This window comes from Polyergus mexicanus, unplaced genomic scaffold, assembly GCF_030449975.1.
Source record: "Polyergus mexicanus isolate NDT 795.1 unplaced genomic scaffold, iyPolMexi1.0 SCAF_1, whole genome shotgun sequence".
Classification (NCBI taxonomy): Eukaryota; Metazoa; Arthropoda; class Insecta; order Hymenoptera; family Formicidae; genus Polyergus; species Polyergus mexicanus.
The window spans coordinates 10,201,874-10,225,931 of record NW_027223321.1 but is presented as its reverse complement, the minus strand read 5'-3'; positions in this window follow the sequence as shown (position 1 = coordinate 10,225,931).

Below are 24,058 nucleotides of genomic sequence, written 5' to 3'. Positions count from 1 at the left end.
AAATAAAAAGAAATTCTCGATTTTGTCACTATCCTGAAGATTTTTTCCGCGGTCTTAATTACTATTCGACAGTGATTTTTCTAACAAAGAGATGTCATACAAGTATGTGACGATTAGCGTGGGCCGCGGGGGACTACTTGATCGCTTATTGACCACTGTTGACTTGTGTTGACACCGCAGACCTTAGTTAGATGGATAAATATACCGTCGAGGCGCGGGTCAAGTGGATATCTGCACTGGCGTTCGCCCACGCCAGGTTCACTCGATTCACAATCGCGATATTATTTTGTGAATCACCTAAAAAATACTTCATGCAAGTTACGACGAATAAAACATTTTTCATTCTCAGAGAGAAAAAGTTTTCAGGCTATATCATCTAATAATATTTAGTTATATTCCTTGAATTGACACTTGCGTGAAAGCAGAATCTTAGATTATGTTGATGGATAAGATCAAGAGAAATGTCGGTTTATATTTCGATTAAATTTTCCTAATCGCATTGTAAGAGGATCAATAAAGATAGAAACAAAAATAAAAGATTTAAAAACTCACAAGCATGTAGAGTAATATTGTCAAATAAAAAGACATTCATTGCAATTTAGATTATATAATCCAGCAAAAGAAAAATCACAGAGAGAGAGAGAAGAAAAGAATTGTCAAACTTGAGAAATATGATACAAGTCGATTTACTATATAAACGATCAAGTGCACGAAATATGGATTTCTGAGTAAACAAACCAAGCGGATCAATAATTTCTTTAACATTTATATAGAAATCTAATTTTTGCTAAAATAATTATCTTATTTTCAATTAATATAAACTTTACATGTCGTTTTTATCCATTTTGCTTTATACTTTCATATGTATATAGAGTAAATCACTAAAAATGTTACAGATTAACATTTCTGAAACTGAACGAGATATGAAGTTCTTATTTTCCAGTGACTGTTTAGTATCGAAACGGGTTTTCGACTGCAATTAACATGCGAAATTAATGATCTTAAAATAAGGATTTCATATACCTCGTTCAATTTTAGTCTTTATGTTATTAGTGATTAACACTGTATATAATGCTATTTATAATAATATATATATTACATTTAAAAAGCTTAAAGATATTTTAGATATAAATTTAATATAATTTAATATAAAAATAAATTTTCAACTTCTTTTTGTCAGTCATTCTATTATATAGCAAATGTTACGATAATTAGTACCTTGAGCTTTGGCGCATCGCGATATCGTGAGCCAGCAAGAGAGCATCAATCTATTTGGATGCTTAGCGAAGAAGAGGCAGCAATTATGATATTTGTCCCTATTAGACGAATTAGGGTGGTGACTTGCGTGACCCCAACTGATCGCGGCGGTCCGCTAACTCGCACAATAAGCCCGGGGTCAAATAAGAGCGCCCCTCTCTGTCTCTCTCTCTTTTTCTATCTCTCTCTCTCCCCTCCCTCCCTCCCTCTTATTTTCCCTCCCATCCCCCATCGGTTCTCTTCCCTCACCCGGTGGCATACGGCTCCTCCCTTTTACGTCGCTTGTCACAAAACTGTTTGCATGTGTTTTCGTGCGACTTACGTATAGGTATCTCTAGTGTCAGATTTTCATCACGTTTTTGACAGATTTCACGGACACTTGATCTAAATAAATAGTTAATTTGTCTCAATTAAACAAATGGAACAAGAGAAGAGAGACGTTCTCTAAAATGGTGCAAAAACGAGCAAACCTCTAAAGGACTTCTTGTCTTAGTTTTTCGGTCCCCTACACGCTCTTGAAGTTTTACCATTTAAATTGGGGACACCCTGTATATCGGACTTATACAGGCTATAAATATCTCTGTGGATGATATGACTAATGTCAAGAAAATTACAAAAATATTAAAACATACATTATCACATTTGCCTTTATAGAATTATATCATTTCTCTTTACTGTCATTGTAAATAATTTCTAAAAATCGTATAATTTTCACATCATTTTACATGTGTTTTATTTTATACTTTTATAGCCGCATTGTTAAGAAATAACAAACTTTAAAAAAAAGTATTTCTAATAAAAATAATTTAATAAAAATTGTTATATGGATTCTATATAACAAAGAAATTTTTGCTTTCGTGAACACAAAGTAACATCACGAAAAGCCATCAAACTTTAGCCGAGTAATATATTAAAATAACGCCATATAATATATATATATCTTGTTCCTTGTACTTGAATTACAGTTTAAACTTCTACATCCTAAAACATTTTTATTCTCATTTATAGACGAATAAAAACGGCTTTCTGATTCGTCGTTTTAACAGCAATAATTTTTCCATATGCATAATCGGGAAAAATCAATATTGCTCTACTGATGCAAAAGGCGTTAAGAGAATTAAAGAACTTTTCAATACGTTACACTTGATATTGCGTTTTCATCCTAGAGTTGTCCGCGTGACGGATAGGAAGGTAGCCTCGAAAGGTGTTCTGATTTATTTGGCCGTGGATGATAGTAGAGCGAGAGGAACCGGTGTCGCTGTCACTCAAAGAATATAGCAAGGAGAGAAGCGGAATGGAGTGAAGAGAAGAGAAGAGAGGAGAGGAGAGATCCCGCCCGATTCGTGCACCTCGACAGGGGGATTTTGTGTCTGATTCGTCGGTCTCAATTGGCGGAGGCGGTGCGGACAGGTATCCATATCCGGTATGGGCCGGGCTCTCAGGTTTAACCCTCGGTCTGTCGGTCTGGTTTTTCTAGCGCGAATACGACCGCAGCCTCCACACAGACAATACACTCGCAGCAAACACCGCAACTTCCTTATTCACTATATTTTCTGCCAAATTTCGATATCTCATCTTCTATATATTCTCTTCTTTTTACTACTCTTACATTAGCTTTATATAATAACTATTTGAGGTAATCTTTTCTAACTCAATTAAATATTAATGGGGGGAAGAGGGGAAAGAGGGAGGTATCAAAATCACTTTAGAAATCTTGTAGCCTCTCTGCAGTGAACGATAAAATTTCAAACAATCTTAAAAACCTTGCTTCGTAGAATATAGATAAAGAAAGATACTTGGATTTTTCTGAATCTATTGATAAAATAAAATTGTAAAAATATTTTTTGATTTTTAATCGCGCATGACTTTATTCAATTTTTATTTCTACTCTGATATATTTTGCATAAACGAATGTGTAAATAAATTAACTGAAACTATTTTAACTAACTGATTTAATTAATTTAATTAATATTAACTGTTTAATTTAATTTACGTTAGCTTACGGTTAGCTATATCATCGGTCAGAGTTTAATTTTTGCAGATATATCGCGCATGTATGCTAACTTTTTTCTTTTAATAATAAATATTCAAGCGTTAAATATGGACTTTTTTACATTAAGAAAAAATCGCATTCATCAACTGCGAAATATGTACATACTGCATTTAAGTGTAAAATTCATAGACGGTACATCCTTCTTCAAATTGTAAGATTTTCAAAACGAAGCTGAAACCTCAATAAATCTTCCTGTGGTACACACATGTTACATCAGTTTGCAGTTTGCATGAAAATCTTGCGGTTGCGGTGTCTCTTTGTGTGGATAATCCTTTCAGCAATATTTGGTAAGCATGTCCTGTTTGGCTTCAACGTCAAAGTATCGTTATGTTTTTGACTCCTCCGGCATAACATCACGTCGTAAATTATATCTATTTTCTCAGTTTCGATCGGTTGTGGTTAAATACAAAGCCTCCGTGTTAGCCGGCATCCTTTTGTTACGGTTAACATTGTCTCTCTAACAGAAGATTCTTCTTAATTCGCTCCATCACTATTTTCAGTTTTCTGTTGTCATTTCCCTTGAGAAAAAATCAACAGTGTAATAGGTTTAACCAGTAAACCTTGTACCTGTCTAACCATTGCGGTGGGTAGATATATACCAACAATAATCTATCGAACAATGAATTGTAAACGTTAATTTATTTAATACTATCGCATTCGTTATAGTATACAGACAGTTTCAGGCATTTTCAACAGCAAGAACCAACATTCTTTATTCGTTAACTAGTGCATGTTCGTGTATGGTAGCCATATATTCATAGGCATGCATGCATGCATGCATTTGTGTGCATGTATACGACATCAAATATTTATTAGCAACTCTATAAATACTCGAACTTATCTTTGGAAAACTTCAAAGAAAAAACACGAAATTTTAATTTATTAATTGTTTTGTTTATTTACGCATATATTTTTTTTAATTTAATAGATTAATTTAATATAATTAATTAGCAAATATAGTGATATGATCGATTAAAAGCTCGTAAAAAAACAAGTTCTCTTTTTTTTTTATACAAATTAAATTTGATATAAAAAAATAAAATGAAAGAGAGAATAATCATATTTGAAGCAAATAATGGCATAGTAGAAAAACATCTCTATTAATTCATCATGCATAGATTTGATAAATAAATGACAAGAATGATTATAAGAATGTTAGAATTATTTTGCATAGCATGACAGTATGTATGACAGTATACCCTTCTATAAATAGAGAAAGAAGAGCGTTATTTTTTTTCTCCATTTCTCTCTCTCTCTTTTTCTCCCTCTTCCCTTCCTCTCCCCCCCCCCTCCTCGCCCTCTTTTTCCCATCTGGAGCAATCGGTGTTTCGAAACCAACACAGGAATATCATTGATTGGTATGAATGGAAAAGAGAAGAATATATTTATAGGTATCTGTATGAATGCATGGAAAATTTGGGAGCCATTAAAATTTGGCTTGCACGATATCGTGGATCGACCCCTCTCGAGAAGGAAGATGTCATATTCACGATTGTTAAGACGTCATCCTTGCGAAATACAAAAGTGACGAAGAGGCTGGGGTGAATCCGGATAAAAAATTCGAGTGACATATTCTCATCGTTTTACTCACCCTTCTATTTCCACACGCTATCCGCTCTTGCCCCCATTTATTCCATATTATTAAACTCACTTATCATTAATTGAAATCATGGGGAATAACAAGAGGCTATGAATGAGAATACGATTCAAATTTCGGGAACGGAAACTCGTATTGTCAAATAGTTTTAATACATTCGAAGTTTTACAGAAGAAGATAATTTGTACTAAGTAACGTATTAAAAGATGGATTTGTCGAATCAATTTTTTTCTTAATAAAAATTTACTTAACAAAGATTTATTATTATAATATATATACATATTTATATGTGCGTGTGCGTATGTAAATCATCAATATCTGTGTATCTGGCTTAATTTCCAATTTTTTAAATATCTATGTCGATAATTATAATTTACATTAAATTGTAGTTAAATTGAAATTCGTTAAAAATTGAAAAATTTTCAAATTTATTATCCCCGAGTATATTATTATATAATATTGCACAATTTTTAATTTGTCACTTTAAATACATTTCAATGTCTTACATAATACGAGCTACACGTGCATTTTATATTTTAATTTATATATTTAAATAAATAATTTGCTAAATGGATTTACTTTGGTTAATATGTATATATCGTAATTTGAAAATGTTTATATAAAATTCAAAATGCAGTTTTCTAGCCCAAGCCAGCAAAGTTCAATACGAGAATAAAGGATGCAATAATGTATAAAGTTGACAGTATAATTGGCAATTGCTTGACATAATCCTATTAAGGCGATCTTGAGCAGCTAAGAGGATGTACGCCTTTAGGGAGGACAAATTGTGCAAAGGGCAGTTGGTATTCGAAAAATATTTCCGACCCCGTCAAGTCTCACGATCGTAACACTCGAAAAACCAAGTTCTGTAAAGAATCGCTGCTCTCAGATAAGTGCACGTTTAAATCTATGCAAGCGAAAATATAATCGCGTGAAAATGCGATTCAACTGCGTGAGATGCTAACATTAGAGTAATTGATCGAGTGCTCGTATTTGATTTAACTCAGACTCTCGAGTGATATCGAGAATTATGTGATTCGCATCTCTCTCAGATTTCGAAACATGCAAAAGTTTAGCCGAAATATGAACATCTTTATGCATTTTATGTGCTTTTTACCATTTTAAAAATATATCGCTGCTGTATTATCAGCTTTAAAAAGGCAATAACTTTTTCAATCACAGAAATCTCAAGGGAAACATCTATGAATTACACATTGCATAGATAATTTAACTCATATATAAAAATTTAACTTATATATAAAAAGCTTCGGTTTTTTTTATATAAACCCCTTGAAAACTACAAAATCTCTAAACACTAGGGAAGATCGAATCTTAAGATCTCGGAGATTATCGAATTACCGAGGTGAGACTTTATTGACTAAGCTCTTTTTAGCCGCGCAGCGTGATTCATTCATAGAATCTTGACATACAAAACCTACGAAAAAAGTTACCTATTATAAGATGGAAATAGGAATACACACGAGCAACAAGACACAAAACTATTTCAAACACGCAACCTTTTATGTAAGAAATATAATCCATTTATATTTGAAAACTTGTAAAAAAACCTTTGGTACGGCAAACGCGATATCAGATAATTTTGCAAATAATCATCTAACACACACACACAGAGGCAAATAAATATAATTTGGAAGAATAGGTATTACTTAGGTATTCCGGAAAGTAATTAAACTGTATAAATGAAGATTTATGTTTGATTACTAAGAGCTACGATATATATTAGGTATGTTAGGCCATGAAATGTCAGAATGTAAACCACATTTTTAACACAAATTTAATATGGTAACCATTTGATCCTCATATTATTTAACGTTAAATACCACATATTTTGATAACATTCACATAAACAAATAAAACTTGAAATTAAATAATTACATATTTAGTGTTAAAAATATAAGAATTTTTATCTTTTATAAATAACTTTATAAATAACAAAAATTTAAATGTATATAATAATTTCCGAGGTGCAACGAGCAGACAAGAACATCCGACTCGAAATTGGATTAAGGTTTAATCGAGCGTGAGAGCTCGACAGAACTACAAGCGAGGAATACGGATCGTCCAACATGTCAATCGAGAAGCACGAAGGCCAGCATTCAACCGAGATAAATAGAGTTATATGTCGCCGAGTTTGCCACACATATAACCGCTTCCCACATAAGTGGACGTATTGTGGGTCGCCGATGGCAAATATTTTCTCTCGCCCGGAGCACAATCCGTGTCGATTCTCGGGGGTGACAAAGGACCGACAGCGGGAAATCCTGTCGATCGTACAGAAGCGGCTCTGCGAGAAGAATTGGCTTCACCTCGTGCCGCTGGTAAAACTAGTACAAAACATCATTACTAACGCGGACGCGCTCGAGATTAGTCGATGGAAACTTGGAACGAAACTTTGTAGAAAAGTACAGTGGTGGAGAAGATCGTTAAAGCGACTTCAATTTCACCCTTTTGTGCCACTGTCGGAAAATCAATCCCAGAGAAATATCTTTGTAACAAAAGTTCGATCGATAAAAGAACACAAGCATATATCTAAGCGAATGGCCAGCGGAATATATGTAGATTTAAAGTAACTTTAGATTAGATAGATTAAAAATACTTTATGCTTATTTCATCCTAAAGAGAAGTAGTAAATAAAGAAAAGTACAGCTCAACAAGGAGAAATTTCTTTTTAATATAAGCAAACTTATAAGCAATCTTTAATTTTATTCTATCAATATTTTTATCGTTATCTTAATATTTAGCGTTTATTATTCCCAAACTGTAAACCATATTTTATTATTTAAATTGAAATAAAAATACGGAGGAATACGGAAAAGAGACAAATGGTTTGAGATTTAGAAAAAAAGGCAGATAAAAATAGAAAGAGGGAGATAAATTAAAAAAATGACAAATATATAGTAAATTTTATAAATTTAGAAACTATTTTTTTTTAAATGGTCAAATTGAATGAAGAATATAGTAAGATGATCGATCAAAACAAGGAAGGAGGTAAAAGATGATTGAAAAACATTTTTAAGTCACGAATTTTTGCATCGTCAAGTGGTCTTTCGAAACTGGGAGAAATATTTTATTTGTTTGATGTTATGACACTGTCCAATTACTATTACTGTGTTACCACAAATGTTGCGTTTCGAAAAAAAAAAGAGAATCAAGCAGAAAATCGAAAGAAGTGCGAAAGAAATAGAAAGAGAGAGAGAGAGAGAGAGAGAAAGAGAAGAGAGAGACAGAGAGGAAAGAAGAGACAACAGCTGTCCCCTTTCGTGTGTGGTTACCTTCTGTGCCTCTAACGGTGTGAACCAGTCGGCATTGCGGTCCCGTGATATCATAACACTGAACGCCTATTTGTTACACGATAAATATGTAACTGGAACACAATGTTCCCTCCCCTTTTTCGCTAGCCTGCCAGTTCGTTCTGTCCTGTCCTCACGTCTGAGGGAGCGGGGGGGGGAGGGGGGAGAGGGGGAAGAACCGACCGACACTGTATTTTGAGCGCAACCGTATCGATGATGGGAGAGCGCGCTACAAAACATTGAATCACATACACATGCATATGTAACATACACATATACGCACGCGATGGTTTTAAATGTTCACACGTGGCGCGCAGGATGCGAGATACCCCCAACGATAGTGATGGATCGTTGCATAAATACCCCCTAAAGAAAAAAATTTACGGTTGTAGAGATATTTCGAAAATTTAAATTCTTGTTCTTTTATTAGAGAAACTGTTTTACTCTTTAAACATGTTCAGAATGATAATATTTAAGACATCCTATAGAAAATTTTTCTGGCTTCTTACGCTTTTACTACTTAACAAACAAATAATTAAAAGAATCAATTTTTATGGAAGAATTTTTATTCCAAGTATCTTTATCCGTTACTGACAAACACACTTGTGTAAACTTTTACACACGCATGCAAATTCAGGATAATGTATGTACAAAAAAAGGGACCGATCGCCGCGCGGAGGCAGATGGCATTTCTGAAGTCAAAAGTTCTCCAATAAGGGCTTAGTTACAATAACATTGCGCGTATTCAGAAAATTAGCCTGTGAATAGCTGCCCTTGTCGACACTGTCAAAATGAGCCGCGATACCTACGAATATGAATGGCGTTTCGTTAGAGATCGTGTCACGATCAAGACAACGAATTCACCATCGGTTGGAGAAATTGTCATCATCTTTGTTACTACTGAATGATCAGTAAGATAGGTGTAAAAATGTATATCTGCCGTAAACCCAAGACGATGCGAGGATAAAAAGATTCTCTTCTATTGTTAAGCAGATCCTGAAGAAAATCAAAGGTGAGTTAAAAGTGAATCAAGATTTACGATCCTTTCATATTGTGAAAATGTCATTCTTTATAGAATGACAGCGAAAGATTTAAAATGTCTTGATCGTTGTACATGTCTCATAGTTTTTTTTTTATTATACAAAAGATTATTGTTTATTATATATGTATTATGTATAATATATATGTGTTTATGATCGCATTTAGCTTTAAATGTTATAATCTGAATATTGCTTGAAATTAAGTTTAATATAACTTGGATATTTTGTTAATTAGTTTTGTTTCGTAAATAGCATATATTTAATAATTCTACATATATGTGTACATATACATTATTATAAAAACTGTTATTATACTTTTGTAGATTGTTTCCCTTTTTTACTTTTCAAACGGGCAACTTATGCGAGCGCTAAGCAGCACAACGCGAATGTTTCTTGAAAGAAAGCATCGAGAAATCCAAAGCGTGCAACGGACCGACTGTCGTCGTCTTTAACATTTTATGTATGCAACTAACGGGTCGTGACTTTCGTGATCGATATCGCAGCATTTTGCCTCATGTCGTGCTGCCAACAAAACTTCCGCATTATACATCTATCGAAACAAACCACACATAAACGTCATATTTCTCTTTTATCTTACAAAAAATATATTTCATCGTCGTAAAATTATACCTGAAAATTATGTATGTTGTGTTCGTATCTCTAAATATCAATTTTATTTTTTCAAACGTAATTTTGCAACGTCATTATAACATAGCGTTCAATTCCGAAACAAGTATTAACAATAGTCAGCATTAATATTTATTTAATAAAATATAAATGTATATATATATATATATACATACATTTTATGTCAGGATTAAATTTTTGCACCATATAATAAATGACGCTGGGTGAAATTTAACCATTATTCACAAGTATACTAAGTTTCAGAACTAGCGTTGTTAAAAATAAGAACTGCAGTATGTGCGATTATAATAATTTGACAAGCGGTAAGCAGAGATGCGTAGTTACGCGATAATCTTTCTAACACTTACTCTGAACAACAGTTTCCTTCTGTTACACAACAAAAGTATAGACCTCATTATACTATTCTCGTGTCGCCCGTGAACTTTTCATGCGAGACGTTATCGATCGGATGATACCGTAAAAGGGATATTCGCGCTACAACATGCAAGAGGCAACTGCTTACGACAACTAGTCGTAAGCCGAATGTAAGCTTGCGAATAATTCTGCAACCGCTGATATTCTTAGATCGCGCAATCGATACATAGCAAAGAAATGTGTCACGTTCTTACATCGTCAATAGAAGATTTAATCAATATGCTACGACATATCTTTAGGAACTTTTCAAATTTTTACAGTTTTTATCCATTAATAATGACAAGTTTTTAAATGTCTTTAGCTGTTCTCTTTTCTTTCGCGCTCTCTCTCTCTCTCTTTCTCTCTATACAAACATATTTGCGAACCACCACATTAATTTATTATAGCAATTTTAAAGCAAACCGACGTTTATTTGTGTGTTTCTTCGTTTATAATATTAAAAGTTATTTACCACTAAGAGTGATTCTTTACATTTGTTACGCTACACTTTATATTACTATTCATAAAATTATATGCTTTTATAACGCGACATATTATCATATTTTAGTTTCATAGAAAACAAAATTTTATTTAATAAAATTGTTTCGATATAAAAGAAAATGCCTGTTTATTTTTATTAAAAAAAAAAAAAAAGCCCTTCCTATTTTCTATTTCTCCTTTCATAAAATATCCTCCAAGAACATTATATATCATTATCCTTATTAACGCGTCTATTAGTTCGTAAGAACGTTCTCCATGATATATATTCCTCTTCGTGTTTGTCAACTTCTAACTAATACGAAAACAAATTTCTCATCGGTACAAGTCGTGAAAGCGGATCGATCTTAACGAAGAAACAAAGTCTCGTCTATGTACAGCTTATAAGTCTGATATGTTGCTAACGAAACACTCCGCATAGTTGTAACGTGTGCATATATAAGCGTATATATATGTACATATATACGCATGACGATAAACGAGAAGGTGAACGCGAGTGCAGGTGCAACGACGAGGCATAGACGTCGACGACTCTGATGTTGCCGGACTATCATTACGCTTCTGCCGGTCGTAAGGGCGTATCTATATGGCATTCGTGCCATATAGAGGCGGTGATCCAGGCTGCCCTGGCTGTGGGAGCGGATTCACCTGTGCTGACCCCGTATACGCGCGCGGGCGAGTAATGACGGCTCATCTCTGCTAGTAGAGTTTGCTGAAACGAGGTGGTTTCGCTGACGTCCGTCGATAGTCGATACAGCGGTGTATAAGTATCGCGGGGGCCAGCCTTTTCCCGCGAAAAGGGAAAAAATTAAATTTTTAAATGATAATACATTTATAGGCGAGCTCATGCGTGACGCGCATCCGGCAGCCCGTCGTTGTTACCTTATGATGAAGGAACAATTACAAAGATCTCGATCGTATTACCGCGACGATTCTGTCAAGTATATGTATGCGTCGAGCAAATTATAAACCTCGTATATAATTGTAAGTAAATGCTAAAATGATACGTCTCGTTAATTATCGGACAATTTATGTTTTATTCTGTTAGATACAGCATGCTCGTCAACTTTTGCGCCAGCTATACGCTATACAACACAATGCTGTTTCATATATTCTGCGAAAGGAAATAGAAGATATATGAATCCTGATGAATCCTAATTAATTGTCTCGAATATAAATTGAGCGATAATAATAAAAAAAGGAAAATGAAAATTTCTCTCATCTTGCTTCAGTCGCGTGATTCTTTTTGCCGACGAATGTAGGCATCAATTGTGATTTAACGGATAAGAAGTAGTGCGAGAAGAGTATATTCTCTCGAGATGTACATATATACTTGTGGTTTGTCCATAAATCTAAAATCAGGATTCGGCACGCCATCCGAAGCGAGCCAATTCACCGCTTTCTCTCCTTTAATAACATCTCAATCCGAAATATTCACGGATATACGGCGGGACACGACGCTGCTGAGGTCGGTCCTGTGCGGCGCCTTTGTGTCATTTAATATTTAAAAACAAGCCATAAATATGTCGCATCCGCGTGCAGCTCTCTTAAAACGCGCCCGTCGGATTATGCGCGCGCGGAGAACGTGCGAGTCGCCGCGTCGCCGCCGACACGAAAAGTAAGACGAATGCTATGTTGAAACCTGCAAGGTGTTAATGATATTGCCTCACCTAACCCGTTGACACGCGGTCAGATTTCCCTCCCACGATGTATTACATGGGATATGAAAATAAATAAAATACGGAAATAAAATTAAATTGAAACGCAAAACAATATAAAAAAAGAGAGGAGAATTTCAGATAGCGATTAATCAAATCTTTTGGAAATTTTATATTAATTTATGCGATAAAAACAAATTAAATATATATTCTATGTCGTAATTACATTTAATATTTCTTAAAATAAGAACAGATTACATGTATAATAATCTACCAAAGTAAGACTTTAAACTGCACTATCAAGGGAAAGAAAGAGAGATAGAATAAATTACATAAACATCATCTCAAAACTGCAATCAAGCAATAATGAGCCGCGAGCGATAGTTCCGAATTGACATTCGCTGGACGAGTTACATGCAAAATCCGATCGATTCAACGAAAAGCTGTTTCAAGCAAAATGAAAGTACATAACGCACGAATCTCAATCTTACTCCGCCTTCTTTCAACAAATAAAGAAGACTAAATAATTGTACATTTGTATACATATGCAATAAAAATTCCAAATGTCATAGATATACGTAAAAATACACTCGCGTAAAAAAACAAAAAGTTTAAATATATTTAATTGATATTAAATTATTTTATAATATCTATATATTTTATTATTTAAAAAAAAAATCACACAAAAGAATAAAAATAATTAAAAAAATTAATAATAGTTTACTATAATTGAATCACAATACGCATTTTTTTTTTCCTACACATATGCGTAAAAAATAATCCAGTAGCATGAGAGAAAAGAAAAGAGTATTGACACGTACAATTATAGTAAGATATTATTAACTCTTTAAATTAATTTTCAATATGTATTATCTTTTTTCTTTTAGAAGTATTAAATAATTGTTTTCTTTCTTTTTAAAATTAAAGCTACCAATGCAAGGTAACGCATGCGACGAAAGTGTCATATAGAGACATCAATTTGTTGCTTTGCATAGAGAAAGGGTGCTCGAAAATGGGGACGAGTTTCCTTTGGGCACCCTGTTGCGAATGGTGGAATTATTTAGTCTAGAAAATCTATGCACACACATAGACTCTGTACCCACCGTGAAACCGCCCCGCCTAAACAGTGCGTTAACCGATGATTTACGAGCACTATACGCTGCACTCCGGCTCCGCTTTTGCCAACCCCTAATCATAACGCACGGCCAACCCTTTCGTCCTGCTCCAGATCTAGTTATGCCTTCATTGTCACCGACGGACCCATGGTACACGTATGACCGATACTTATTAAAAGCCGACCTCTCTCTCGCTTGAGACTTCAACAAAAACACCATGCAAATCGTTGTATGTGTGTCGAAAAAGTTATACAAACAGCGAATTGCTAACTTTACGCTAATTATCATAAGGATATACATATATATCTTGATGTAAAGTATGCTTAAATTTTATTAATTATAAAAAAATTCATATAAAAATGTACAAAGAGTTTATATATATATATGTGTGTGTGTGTAAAAGTTTAAAGACAATTTGTGATATATATAGATTTATTTCTTTTAACATAAAAAATAGAAATATACGAAAGCAGCACAACAACAAATTGCATCATTTAATAAGGAATTTATATTATGATGATTTTATGATGGAATTTGTTACTTTTCATTCTCGCATCATCATTAGGAAATTTGCATACATATAAACATATATCGGTACATACGTGCACATCTATATATATGTATGTAGATTCCAAACTATAAAAGGTCCTTATAAAAAGAGGTACACGAACGAGTTGTACATCATTTTGACTTATGAGAGGCATTATCGTCCGTATGAGAGTTTTGCGATGCGCGAAAGAAGGGAAGGACGAGGAATGGTGTCACGCGAAAGTACAGAGGGGCACATATATACCATAGTTATACAATACATATATCCATACAAGCATTATTAACATTAGATCTCGAGATAGTATCAAGACGTTACGTTAAATATCAATGACAATATATTATTACTCAACGCGTTTTTTTCTTTTTTATTGACCTGGATCGATGGACTCAAACGACTCTTTAGTTTCAATTTTTTAATGTTATTTTATTTTTTTATTTTTCTACTTATTTTTCTCTATTTTCTACTTTTATATATATATATATTTTTTTTAAATATATTTTTACAGTAATAAATTTCTTGAATTATAATTTAATTATTCTACACAAATATGATTTTTATTGCAGCTGTAAGAAAAATAGCCGCGTGTTTATAAAACTGTTGCGTAATACGATCTGGTACAGTATTATTATTATTATTATTTGTATGAATATTTAAGTAGAAAAACTTGCGATATATTGCGGAAGATAACGATCTAGATATCGCAATGAATAGAAAGACGGAAAGGGAAAAGAATAAGAGCATGGCATAAAAGGAGCAGCATTGAATAGTAAAAAACGGGATCCGATGCTAGTGTTACTATTATGTTACCATGATGTTGTTCCGTATTATACCTGCAATTTTCACCCCTTATCTGAAGATCCGATCGCCGCAACTCGGAGAATCCATAGTTTAGGGATACTTTGTGTCTGTGGGACACAAAGTATCCCTAAACTATAATCAAGATAGCGATTTGTATGGCTAATAATTGAAGATTAACAGCGCTATAATATTTTCGTCGTTATATTTTACGAAAAATATTCATTTTTAATATATTTTCGATAATCTTTTGAGATTATCACTGTGAGAAATTTATGTGTTTGTACATGAGATTAAGAAAGTATTAAATGTTAAAATAATTCATGTTGATGCCAGTATTTAGTATTCAAGAGTCAAAAATTTGAATAATTTTTTTGTATATAGCACACTGTTGCATTATATATTTTTTTTTCTTCAGTTTCTTCCTTTAATTTATATTATAATGCTATACATACGCAAAAATAATTTTTGTTTATGTTAATAAAGGAAGATAACTATCGATGTAACGTACAATTTTTAAACGTGTTCTTAGCATCAAAAAATTTAGACTTATCACAACTAATTTTCCAGTTTCAAATTTTCATCATTTTGATGTATTACTTGTGCAATATTCAATCGCAAAATATGCTTCTTCGACCATCCAATTCGATATATCTCGAAGCAGCGCCCAGGAGAAAACACGAGCGTTTTCAACGGGAGTGAATCCGATATTCGATTTACAAACACACATTGCAGAGAGAAAGAGATAGTGACACGCTCTGTCTCCTGCTTTCCTCTCTCTCTCTCTCTTTTTATCTATTTATCTATCTTCATATCTACTTGCCCCTCTTTGCCGTTATAACCTTATAATGTGATACGAAGAGATACCTATGATCGTTCCCCCGTCGCGCGCTAACTCTCCTCATTGTCGACCAAGATTATGCTCTCGAACCGCAACGGCGCGGGGAGATAACGCACCGATAGAGCACACACGTCGTTTTAGGTTTCGCTTCTACACTCGTGTGTGCACGTGCGGCTGCATCCCGTAATCGAGTGCCCGTGCATGGCGCACATGGCTTTTCGCCATCGCGACATCGCGATTCCAATCCTCTCTCTTTTGTATTACTTTATCTTCGAGGAATGCCTCCTCTCGCAATATTGTTAGTCTAAGAATAATTCTGTACATATAGATAGATTCATAGTCCTCTGTCTTCTAGATCGAAATTATTTGAGAAATAATATCCGCGTTACGGAAATTTAAACTTTAAACACAAATTGATTTTTTTGCATAAATTAGTTTACGTATGACACATAATTCGTTCCTTATATCCGCCTCGTTTGTCAACGATATCGTATATCGTGTCAGAGATTCACTTTAGAATCATTCCAACACATCTTTATTGACCCAACAAACGAAGAGTATGTTATTCGGTTCTACGTCGTGCTACTAGGAAAAGCGAAAACAAATCATAAAGGTATTCGTTGTCACGTTATAAAATTTCTCGAGTTAAATGTATAGTTTTGTCACTCGCTTTCAACAGGGCCAGAATTTATTCGTAGGAGATGGGATTTCGCCGTAGAAGAAAACCGGAGGGTGCAAAACAAATTATAACTCAGTGCCAATTCAAAAAGAGGAACACTTTACGAGCATCATCGACGACGTAAAAATGACGTCGCATTATCCAGCGCGTTGCTCGCATTGTCGTCGTCTTGCTTTATGACGCGGACACGAAGAACGTACGGAACCCGAGTCGCGTTATTTCCGGTTCCCTGGCCACATTTAACGTTTGTTTCTGCCTGTGAATATATATATATATATATATATATATATATATACACACATATATAAAGGGACAACTACCCTTCGATGAAGAGCTGTCAGTGTACGTAATAACTTAAAACACTGGAAGAGTGTAAAAAGATACGTTCATCATTTAGAGATCAAGATTCTGAGATCATTCTCTCTCACTCTTTTTCTTTCTTATAATATCTTTTATTTCATTTATACAAAAATAGTATAGATTATTAAAATTAATTTTTTGATCACCATATATTTTATGTAATAACGAGAGATTTAGATTATTAAGATTTTTAAAAATAAACTCAGTCTCTTCTTTTTTCTGTCTAAAAAGCTATCTAATTATAAATCAAGTAAGCTTTGTGTGTGAAACGCGTTTAATATGATCAAATTATTAATACATAAAATGTTAAGTAGAAAAAAGATATTTCTTGTGTTTGAGAGCTTCTAAAAATCTCAAAATTCGAAACAAGTATCCTAGAAGTCTATGGCATGATTGGACATTAATTCTAACATGATTTTAAATGTAATCATAATATTACATCATTATAGAATAGCTAACGTTATAACAGTCATGCGTGTGTGTGGCGAAGCTATTTTATAATATAAACGATAGAAATCTTCATTTAAAATTACGATAAATTAATTTTGCTGCTAAAAGCTAAAAGTGTACAAAGCCATTGTGCTGTCAATCTGTCTTTTTTAGCATTGAAACAATTCAATTTCATTAATTATACAACATATGTACAGTCGGATGTATCCGTACATTTGCACTCACAAGAACACTTTGTGGGAATAATTTACTGATTCTTTTCATCTTTTGCAAGTATAAAACAATTGAATCACAACAATTAATTATTCCAGTGAAAAAATGAAATCCTAATTGTAAGCATACATGTAAGCATGTGTGTGTGTGTGTGAAAACATTCAACATTCTTATATACATGTACATGTACAAAAATTGTTTCCTCTCGCTTCCTCTCTTTTTTCTCTCCTTTCCTCTTTTCTCTCCCCTTCTTCCCTACCACTAAAGAAAGACTACCATTTTGGCAGTCGACAAACGACATACGTTTCCTTTATTTGTTTTAACGCGGATACGAGGCGGAAAAAATATAAAAAGATGTAACCCTTTGTCGTTCTTGACAGACAGACCGACAACCACGAATTAACTCGTTCCTCTTCTTCCCTCGATAATTACACCTCGACCCGACGCGGCCATTTTGCATTAAGAAATTGAATAAAAGTGTACAGGAAACGCGGCCATGTTGGTTGGTTCACTAAGCACGTCTGGACTTACGTGTCAGCAATCCCGAAAGTAGTTTCGCGTATTATCCTGATACGCGTTTCCGCATTCTACATTTCAAATTTTATTTTCTCTCTTATCCCTTTGGCATTTTATTCGAAATATTTGGCATTTTATGTATTCAAATTTTATTTACTCGCAAAATTCTGAATTTATACATATATCGAATTTCAATTTATAAGCAAGAGGGAGTAAAAAAATATTATGAGAAACAAATAGCAAAAGTACGTATATATGTACATACATATAAGAATTGAGCGACAACGTCGTGATACAAGATAGACGTAGCAAAGAATCTCAATCGTCGTAGGAAAAATGATGTAAAGTGTCATCTGCGGTTCTACGAGAGCTTGTCATTAATTTCTACATTCTCCACGCTCGCGGGTGGTCATCCTCTGTTCTTCCATTTTGTCAGCGGTGTGTCCGATATTAATGTTTCCTTGACACGGGAAAACGACGTCGACCTCTATATCGTTCGACCTCGAGACTCGACTCAACTTGCCGACCATGCACGAATATGTATCCGCGGGGTGTTAATGACAATCGATTATAGCGTCGTATACTACAGTCATCTTCCGCCGCTCGATTCTTCATATTCTTCTTGTTCTCTTTTAAGCTTCTATCTTTGTGCCTGATTGACGCGAGAGGCTATTTGTTGCGCGAGCACAGCTATTTAGAAGCACGAGAGATCTTATACATATTTCACCGAATTTACTATAAAACTGTATACGACAAAACATATTTCACGAATAGAACACGATAACGTGTATGACGTGAAAGACTAAACGCAATTCGAATTTCGATTCTCAATCAAGTATCTATTGAAATTATTGGATTTTGTATTCATTAGTTCTGTTTCTGCAATTTTTTTGTCTTATGTGCTTTTGTCGTATCTAATCGATATGTTTACGTTTGATACGTTCTTAAACAAATATATGAAGAGGAGTACGTACATACTATTCTATTATATACATATATATGTATGTACACACACACACACACACACACACAGAGTATCTTATATAATATATAAATAAGATACAAACTGATATTTTATCAACGTGTATTTCTTGTCAAAAAATAAATGTCTTTAATTACCCGTTACACATCATTTTTATTTTTTTATATATTTTTTTGTAATATAAGTCATACATATACATACAAAATTGCAAAATAAAAAAAGAGTCACGTTTTATTAAAAAATCTTTCTAGTATATATATTTCTCCTGCCTATGAATAAATTAATAAATATAAATACATTCTTAAAAGTGTACACGCAAATAAAAAGCTTTAAAGATGTGCCATTGAATGCTACGTCACAATGACGAACTAGAGACACCCCGTCATCGCTTCTGGAACAGTTAGTCAGAAGCGTAACCCGCATTGTAAGGAAATTTTATCGCGCTTCGATGGATAATTAATAAGCGAGACTCATCATCACGAACTATCATCACATCGTGCCCGGACTACCGAAGACAGTAATTGTTTTGATTTGTAAAGGCGCCGATCATTGTGCAATGTGCCGACACAATCCACCTGTCTAAGGTCCGATGAGATACCTGCTATACTACCTCTAACTATAACTTAATCATAGCCTGAGTCAGCCTCTCAGAATTCATGGTCGCTTCCCTTTTTTTCTTTTTTATTTCTTTTCTCTTTTCTTTCACTGCCACACCATCGAGTCGATCTTATGCCCGGTTACTTTTATTCACAAACACGAGTACATAATGCGTCATTCCCGTCACGATGAAGGAGCAAAATGAGAAAAAGATAAGAGCAAAGATGAGAAGATTTTGGTTTCCGTTGCCAATAAAAATTAAATACCAGGCATGCTTGATATGCATACCAATCGATCTTGTTTTATACTTTTTTTAATTTTGTTTTTTTCATAATATTCTCTTAAAAGATTATAATCGTGGAATTTTCAAATAATTTGTTGCATACAAAATAAAAGAGATGACAAATTCTTTTGAAACTTATATTCCTTGTAAATATACTGGAATACTTTTGCAGTTATAAGTGATTAAATATAGAATTTTTATGAACTGTAAATGTTAAGAGAAATGTAAATGGATGACAAAATTTTACCTTTACAGAATTTTAAGCAGTTTTATTCGGATTTAAAAATTTACTTTGCGTCGATCGATTACAAAGATATACTTGTACATAATGAAAATTTAAAAAATTTTAACTATCTCATTTTGTATTCCATTTCTTACCAGCATCTTCATCGCATTCGGAAACGGATGTAGGATGTTTCGCGAGAAAAAAGTTTGGGAAGAAATACAAGAATTGAAGATGAATTTTTTGCGTCTGTGTGTGCGCGCGCGCTTTATCTTGGAGAAAAATCTATGCTCTCTCAAGCATATTTCGTAGTGGCTCAACATGACTCGAGAAAGAGAAAAGAAAGACCATGATCGCTAATCCATCAATCAGGGAATTCCTTCACGTGACAAACAAAGAAATATGCACTGATTGTTTAGATTATACTCAGCTAGTATAATAGACTATCCTGTGGGATATTGCTTCAAGACAAGACCAGTTATATCTCTGACACTTGTGAGCGTCCATTTACTTCCAGAACCTGCCTACAATTGGTTGATGCCAAAACAATGTTCATGCCACTGTCATATAGACAATGTCGTGGTGATCGATGGCTCCCGCATCGTCTGGGTCTTCGTCTATAAACGATTGATATGATCCTCTGTCTCTTAGATGAGAGGATAAGTAGAGAACACACTAGAGATACAGATTTTATTTCAGCGCTATCTTCCAAAAAATAAACTTTAACTTGCACTAAAAATATACCTAAAAATATACATGTCTCTTTATATTTACATCATCTATAATAGAGAGATATGGCTTTTGTAACTGTGTATCAAAAATTTTCTAATGTGACTAAAATCTATTCAAACTATTAAGTATTACAGACAAATGTATGATATTGCTAAATTCATAATATTGTTAAGAATGAAATTATCTTGAGTATCTATTTTAAAATATTAATAATCAAAAATTATGAGACAATGGACCTATACAAAGCAAGAATAAAAGTTTTTGTCTATCGAGTTTATTTTTCATATTATTCTTTTCCGTTATATAATTCTCTATAATTATATACCGCGCATAAAATTTAATAAGAAGCGCTCAGAAGAGAAATATCATGTAGAAATTAATTATGATAGAATAATGATTAAGTAAAAAATGTATTGGAGAGCGCTTGCATCTCTTATGCTTTCCATGTACTGATTCTCAACGCTAATTAAATTCCACATTCATGACGACATAATATGTAATGCAATCTTTTAATTGACTCGATTTTAGTTTTTAATCAAATAAATTTTTTAAATATTTTGCAGCTAAAAATTCTAACATTTAAAGACAAATCAACATCAAAATATAAAGATTATCATAAAATAAGCTTGTTAGCATATTAAGAGACACATTATCGCGTGGTAATTGTATCAATAATTATACAAAACGTTACAATATATTTCTAAAGAAAATACAAGATTTTCTCGAAAATATTTCATTGTAGATGATACTACGATGTCTTCTCTCTTATTGCAAAGTATTAACAAATATATGCATAACGTGACATTTTAATTTTTCCGGATTTTAGATGCAAAATTTTAGAAGAATTAAACGCTAAAAATATTCTCTTAGAATACCATCGTTTCAACTCTAAAAATCAGTTACGTATATGTACATATTTTCTCAAGAATCGATGTTTATATGACAAGAGTTCAATCATAAGTACAAAATGTAGTGAATATAGTTTACTGGACCGTTTGTGGTTCTTCATTGTTGTGGAATCGTCTCATAAAAATAGCACAAAAAGGTTTTAAAGAATTGGCCGGAGAGATATGGACAGTGATCGAGAGTGATGTATTGACAGTCTTTTGACATGCAAGACATACTATGTGGAGAAAATTGCAGTCTTTAAGTCTTCAGCATCCATCAATTCATCTGAAAGAATTCATCGAAAGAATTCATCTATACCACCGTAAAAATTCAAAATCCAGGATCTGGTATCATCGACAGTGAATTTTCAATTGCTCCCATGGGCCACATCGATCGTATCGATAGACGAGTTTTTAAAATTTCCATTATATAACTCTGTTAGAGCAAACCGATAAAAGAGTAATTCCTGGTCTTGGCTCGCGGAAAAACGCGAAGATGAAAAAGAAATAAGAAAATTAATTGGAGTAATCGATTTTAACGGTAACAAACTTTTTAATTTTGATAAATGATAAAGCGCGTTGTAAAATTGCTAAAATACAGAACAAAAAATAAGCAGAAAAAGCAAATGCTTAAGTAATATAGATTCTATGCGGATCGCATCGAATTATACATGTGCATATTGAACAACAATATTGTTTGTATTTTTGAATATTTGTAAACTTAAATGCTTACAAGTCGACCAATTATACTTATAATTAAGAAAATTTAATATAATTCGAATATATCTTTTTACGAATGTTCAACGATTAATTTAATGATTAGAATAAAAGATTATTTGCTTTGATTATCGATCCATTGATTACTGTGTCGAGACAATTGCAAGAAACAACTATAATCGTGATTATATATTTTATTTATAAAAATGTTGTAAATATATCAGATTCTATGTGTATTTATATATCGCCGAGACGCGCGAATCCACCCCTGGTACGAAGCACGCTGGAATAGCGCCCTTTCTTCCTCCAGCCCTCGAGAAATTTATTACCAGGAAAATATGGAGCTTATAGACGAGTAAAAGCGGTTCGAATTAACGGCCGCTTACTTTAACGTGCGAATTTGTTACTATATCCTACAGCTCTGTAATGGATATAGTCGCGGAAAATATAGAAAAGTAAGGATAGGAAAGAAGATGTTAAACTAATGTAGAAACTTATAAGCCGAAATAAAGTGTGAAACGATTGTCGAATTATTGGAATTGCGATGTCACTTTTATTCTTTTCCTCTGTTTTTCTTTATCATTTATTAATTATTATTCCTTACCTATATAATCTTAATTTCTTATTATATTCTATACTTAGTTAGCAATCTACTATCTTTTTTTTTTTATTTTTATATGTTTAACCGATTGTTTGCTTCTTTTTTTTTAAATTAAAAATTCAGAAAAGAGAAAAGATTAATTAAATTCGGATTTTAGTTAAGCAACATTAACGAGAGAATCGATTCTTATACCGTTTAATTTGAACACTTTTACTGTCAATATAGGAAAAATATGATTTCAAAATGTTCCTATCCATATATCATACATCTAACCGTTTTCAAAAAATGCACAATCCTTCCGAGGGATAATAAGGAAAAGGGATACGCTTCTATGTGAGAGCCCGCGCTAGGTAGACCCGCGGGAGGCCTTTCCCGAGGTTGTTATCAAAAAATACTCTGATCTGTGGCATCAATGGGTTATGAAATCGAGGTTAAATACGGCTGGGAGAGATATCGGGGATAAAAAAAACTCGTAATTCTCTCCGCGAAAATCTCAACGTCGCAGCTGCCGCTCAAAAAGGTCAGATTGTTGCACCTGAATCGCCCCTTGCTGAGGGGTCATAGGGTAAAGTCCCGAAAAGAGTTCAATGCTCTAGTCGGTTACTCGCTTGATTACGCGTAATGATGGCCGATTGATATCCAAAAAGCTGCGGATCACATTACTCGCGCAGGTAGGCAAAGGAATAAGAAAATTTCCCAAAAATCTCTTTACTTTTTACTTTTTAAGTTATTGCACAAATATCTAAAAATAATAATTTATTCTGTTTTACTCGTCTATAGAAGATAAAACGGAGATAACACTACTTGTCTAATAATTATGTACAAAAAATAGCTATACATGCACAAATATTTCATACACACGTTACGAATAGAATACAATAGAAACGGGTTTTCCTTAATCTTATGATATTTTATCTGATATTTACGCTAAAACAATCTGATACTATCGAAATGGAATAATTTTATTTCCGCATGTGTCATCTAATTGATAAAAAATTACGTTAATAATTTCTACCTAACGCGAATATATCCGCCGAGAGGAGAAAGGCGGACAGGGGAAGG